Source organism: Salvelinus namaycush, chromosome 26 (genome assembly GCF_016432855.1).
Source record: "Salvelinus namaycush isolate Seneca chromosome 26, SaNama_1.0, whole genome shotgun sequence".
NCBI classification, from domain to species: domain Eukaryota; kingdom Metazoa; phylum Chordata; class Actinopteri; order Salmoniformes; family Salmonidae; genus Salvelinus; species Salvelinus namaycush.
The window spans coordinates 11,986,570-11,992,780 of NC_052332.1; positions in this window are offsets into that span (position 1 = coordinate 11,986,570).

Consider the following 6,211-nt stretch of genomic DNA (forward strand, 5'->3'; position numbering starts at 1 on the left):
AAGACCAAGTCCATATTATGGCAAGAACAGCTCAAATAAGCAAAGAGAAACAACAGTCCATCATTACTTTAAGACATGAAGGTCAGTCAATGCAGAACTTTTAAAGAACGTTGAAAGTTTCTTCAAGTGCAGTTGCAAAAACCATCAAGGGCTATGATAAAACTGGCTCTCATGAGGACCGCCACTGCAAAGGAAGACCCAGAGTTACCTTTGCTGCAGAGGTTATGTTCATTAGAGTTACCAGCCTCAGATTGCAGCCCAAATAAATGCTTCACATAGTTCAAGTAACAGACATATCTCAACATCAACTGTTCAGAGGAGACTGCGTGAATCAGGCCTTCATGGTCAAATTGCCTCAAAGAAAACACTACTAAAGAACACTAATGAGAATAAGAGACTTGCTTGGGCCAAGAAACACGAGCAATGGACATTAGACCGTTGGAAATCTGTCCTTTGGTCTGATGAGTCCAAATTTGAGATTTTTGGTTCCAACCGCCATGTCTTTGTGAGATGCAGAGTAGGTGGACAAATTATCTCTGTGTGTGTGGTTCCCACCGTGAAGCATGGAGGAGGAGGTGTGATGGTGTGGGGGTGCTTTGCTGATGACACTGTGACTTATTGTCACGTTCCTGACCTTATTTTCCTTTGTTTAACTTTGTTTAGTTGGTCAGGACGTGAGCTGGGTGGGTAGTCTATGTTATGTGTTTCTATGTGGGGTTAAATGTGTTGCCTGATATGGTTCTCAATTAGTGGCAGGTGTTTGACGTTTCCTCTGATTGAGAACCATATTAAGGTAGGCTGTTCTCACTGTTTGTTTGTGGGTGATTGTTCCTGTGTCTGTGTCCGTTGCACCACACGGGACTGTTTCGTTTGTTCATTCGTTTGGCTAGTCTTTCCTGTTCGTGCGTTCTTCGTGTCTTTATGTAAGTTCTTATGTTCAGGTCAGTCTACGTCGTTGGTTTGTTATTTTGTTAATTATCAAGTGTAGTTCGTGTCAGTGTTCGTCTTGTCAAATAAATTCATTATGTCTACATTCAACGCTGCATTTTGGTCCGACCCTTACTCCTCCTCCTCATCCGAGGAGGAAGCATTAGACAGCCGTTACAGAATCACCCACCAACAAAGGATCAAGCAGCGGGGAAAAGGGCAGCGAAAGCAGCAGCAGCGATCGCAGGATTCATGGACATGGGAGGAAATATTGGACGGTAAAGGTCCATGGGCACAACCTGAAGAATATCGCCGCCCTCGTGAAGAGCTGGAGGCAGCTAAAGCCGAGAGGCGGCGGTATGAGGAGGCAGCACGGAAGCAGGAGAAGGATCTGGGCTATACTACCTGGGAGGAGATCGACAGGTGGGCGATCGACCCAAGGAGGGTGCCGGAGCCCGCCTGGGATTCTCTGGCGCAGTGTGAGGAGGGATACCGGCGAATGGAGGCAGCACGACGCCGCGGTAGGAAGCCTGTTAGTAAAGCCCAAAAATGTATTGGGGGGGGGGGGGGGGGGGGCTAAAGGGTAGTGTGGCGAAGTCAGGTAGGAGACCCTACGCCAACTTCCCGATCTTACCGTGGAGAGCGAGAGTACGGGCAGACACCGTGTTATGCGGTAGAGCGCATGGTGTCTCCTGTACGTGTGCATAGCCCGGTGCGGGTTATTCCACCTCCCCGCACTGGCAGGGCTAGATTGAGTATTGAGCCGGATGTCATGAAGCCGGCCCAACGCATCTGGCCTCCAGTGCGTCTCCTCGGGCCGGCATACATGGCACCAGCCTTACGCATGGTGTCCCCGGTTCGCATACACAGCCCAGTGCGGGTTATTCCACCTCCCCGCACTGGTCGGGCTACGGGGAGCATACAACCAGGTAAGGTTGGGCAGGCTCAGTGCTCAAGGGAGCCAGTACGCCTGCATGGTCCGGTATATCCGGCGCCACCTCCCCGCCCCAGCCCAGTACCAACAGTGCTTACACCATGCACCAGGCTTCCTGTGCGTCTCCAGAGCCCTGTTCCTCCTCCACGCACTAGCCCTATGGTGCGTGTCTTCAGCCCGGTACCACCAGTTCCGGCACCACGCACCAAGCTTCCTGTGCGTCTCCAGAGCCCTGTTCCTCCTCCACGCACTAGCCCTGTGGTGCGTGTCTCCAGCCCAGTACCTCCAGTTCCGGTACCACGCACCAAGCCTCCTGTGCGCCTCCAGAGTCCTGTGCGTCCTGTTGCTGCTCCCCGCACTAGCCGTAAGGTGCGTGTCCTTAGCCCGGTACCTCCAGTTCCGGCACCACGCACCAGGCCTACAGTGCGCCTCAGCCGGCCAGAGTCTGCCGTCTGCCCAGCGGGGCCAAAACTGCCCGTCTGCCCAACGCCGTCTGAGCTGTCCGTCTGCCAAACGCCGCCTGAACTGCCCGTCTGTACTGAGCCTTCAAAGCCGCCCGTCTGTACTGAGCCTGCAAAGCCGCCCGTCTGTACTGAGCCTGCAAAGCCGCCCGTCTTTACTGAGCCTTCAAAGCCGCCCGTCTGTCCTGAGCCTTCAGAGCCGTCTGCCAGAAAGGAGCCGCTAGAGCCGTCCGCCAGACAGGAGCCGCTAGAGCCTTCCGCCAGACAGGAGCCGCTAGAGCCTTCCGCCAGACAGGAGCCGCTAGAGCCTTCCACCAGACAGGAGCAGCCAGAGCCTTCCGTCAGACAGGAGCAGCCAGAGCCTTCCGCCAGCCATGAGCAGCCAGAGCCTTCCGCCAGCCATGAGCAGCCAGAGCCTTCCGCCAGCCATGAGCAGCCAGAGCCTTCCGCCAGCAATGAGCAGCCAGAGCCTTCCGCCAGCCATGAGCAGCCAGAGCCTTCCGCCAGCCATGCTCCTTGTTTACTATCTATACATAGTCACTTTACAAATGACCTCAACTAACCTGTACCCCCGCACATTGACTCGGTACTGTACATAGCCTCCTTATTGTTATGTCATAAGCATTTCACGGTAAGGTCTACACCTGTTGTGTTCGACGCATGTGACGTCTTTCCTAGGCTATGTGTGTGGCGCTCATGTGAATATATTTCAGGTGCTTTGCGATTGTGTAGGCTATTCTGTGCATGGTTTCTCAGTTGCACTACTTAATTGATAAGTCGTATACCTCCACTCCACTGCTTTGATTTACATCATTAGGGATTAAGAAGTGAGTATAATCAATGCCCACTGAAAAATACCTGGGTTTACGTCTTATACCTGCATATGCCCTCCACAACACCACTGGCCCTTTGTGTTTTACTAAAAGTGTACTCTGCTACATGAGTGGGCTGGTATTACGGATGCTGTCCCTTCAGAATCACCAACCTGGCACACACTGAAGGCCTATAGGGTCGCCACTGCGCAAACAGGTCTATTATACCAGATAGATATAAAGGCTGTTAAGATATTCATGTTTCAAGAAAGGTGTGCATATATGTGGCCTGGCGAAGCTGTTTTATGGACTGACTGAATAGAAGCTGATAATTCGTTTTTTACTCCGCTGGTCTCGGGAAGAAATTACGAGTCCTCACTGTCCGAGACCGAGTCAAGACCTAGTACAAATGTATCCGACACCGAGACATGATGGAGACACTCAATATGTGATCAAGAGACCGGACACGAGACCGGGTCTCAAGTACTACAACACTGTGCTGTAGCAAACTAGCTGAAATGAAGATCCTACATCTGTAGTGTGAATGTAGTGTGCATCAGAATCGTGTGTATGGTGTCGGTGGTGTGGATGTAGTGTGTATGGGCATGGAGGAGGCAGAGGTGCGAGTGAAGCAGGACACAGTGAGGAGGTAATGAGGAGGGACAGTGAGGAATGTTGGTCAGGAATGAGCCTCTCTCCACTATGAGGCTTCTACAGTCACAGCACAGACAGCACAGGGTAAGTGTGGGAGTGCTCTTATCGAATGCTGTAGCCGGCTCTGTTAAATCACACCTTAATTCCTTTTCCATCATCATAACCATCTGTTTTCCTTTCAAGGAGGACGAGACGGGATAGGATGAGAAGCAGGAGGGAAGGGGAGGAGGTACACTTTGATCTCGTTCTCTCTCTCTCTCTCTCTCTCTCTCTCTCTCTCTCATTAGTGGTCGTGTTAGGTGGTCCTCAGATTTGTATCATTAGTTCCTCCTGCTGCTGATTCCTTCTATTGATCATGTTGACATATTGTATGTGGACACTGGGTCCTTCTCCCTTGATTCTACTCCTCTTCCTATATTTTCCTCTCAGCTCTCCTGACCTCCTCCTCTCTCCTCCTACGTGATCCGTCATCCTCCTCTCTCCTCCTCCTTCATCTCCCCTTCATCCTTGCTCTCCTCCTCTCTCAGCCCTCTTCAAAACCTCTGTACGTCTGATCCACTCAACTCAGATATTCGACAGATAGTTACACATTCAAGCCTCGCTCACCCCTCTTCCACCCCTTCAACCCTCTCCCTCCACCATTACCACCAAGCCTTCTATCTCTGTCTCCCTCCTCCCTTCTCCAGCTGCCCTCAAGCTTTTCTATTACCGCATGGAAAGCACCTCGCAGCCCCTGACAAGCGCGGCGGATCGACACTAAATCAGAAATCAGTGCCAGCCGCCGATCTGAGCCACCATGAAGGTCACAGACCCTCTGCCGCCGCGTCTCAATCTGGAGAACAGAGCAGGAACACTGACACTGTTAGAGCACACAGCCACCAGCCAGAGAGGTAGAGGGGGAGAAAGACAGGGGAGAGCGGAAACACAGACACTGCTAGAGCATAGCCGAGCTCGTAGCCACAGAGGTAGAGAGATGAGGAAGTAGGGAGAGAGGGGAGGCAGAGAGCATATAAAGAGTGAGATAGAGGGTAGAGGGGCAGGTCAATGAGGACCTGGGGGAGATTTGGGTCAGTGGTTTTGATGTTATGTTAATACTACTGAGGCGCATAAACACAATCACTCTCCATTTAGAGAGAAAGAAATGAATAAGAATATAATAGTGCAGTCTTTGACAATGTTGTTTCAAATTTAATGTCCAGAGATTCACAGTAATTTGACTGAGATGAATAAGCACATTCTGTGTTTTGTATTTCAAGCCAAATACATTTGTCTAAACACTTCATGGATAAATAGCAAAGCAAACATTTTGGTTCACTATAATTCTCCAAACAGTGGCTTTCACTATGGATTTCCAAAGAGGGCTGGAGTTGTTGTACACTGCCATCTAGTTGTCACTGATGATTGTGTAATTACAAGGTAACAAACAGAGTAGCTATATGGTGCATATTCATGTAATAACATTTTATTAAATTATTTTCAAATCTCACCTCTGTTATTGTATATCGATTTTTTTTTTAGATAAAGAACAACCAAAACAGTAATATCAACTTGTCAAGAGGTCTAGGAATGTTCTGTTTCCTGTTTTTCGCGTTTGCATGAATTTGTCTTGGTGGCGATATTGAGTCGTTTCCATTTTACCAGCCAAATGCAGCCGGCAATACACTCTCGCCTTCTCACTATTAGAAATCGATGCCTTTGCAGCCTGATTGGAGAATGTTTTAGGGACGAACTAGTCCACGGGGGATACAAGTGAATTGCTGGCTGCATATAATGCGTTTGGATGGTAAGATGAAACCATCAATACCAGATCATTATCGCCACCTGCCGGCCTTTAGGCTATAATTTGTACATCCTGTTAGTTGCTGTCACATGAATGTTATGTTATGTTGTGAAAGCTCAGCTTTCACGGTTCTTAGCTTGCAAGCTAGATATCAAGTGGCAGATGTTCCTGCTAAATAACAGCGAGATATCCCCGACAGCTATTTTAAAAGCTTCAAGACGACCGTTATCTGGGAAAGTCTCACGCAAAATGATTGGTCAGTAAATCAAGATGGAATCACATTCACTGCTTTTTAACCTGAGTTAGCTAGCTATAGCTTGTCACAATTGTTTACATGCATGGGTCAGCTGTTTGTCATCCACAACAGCAATCGCATGTCCTTGCATATTGTGTCACGGCAAAGACAGTAAAGTGGTCATGGTGCAACATCCAGGGATGCAAACCAGTCACCTTTCGGCGAAATTTGCTGTTTTGAATCCAAAATAGGTGACCTACGTGATTCAAAGGGTGGCTATTTGAAGGATCTCAAATGTAAAATATATTTTGATTATTTAAACTCTTTTTTGGTTACTACATGATTCCATATGTGTTATTTAATAGTTTTGATGTCTTCACTATTATTCTACAATGTAGAACATAGTAA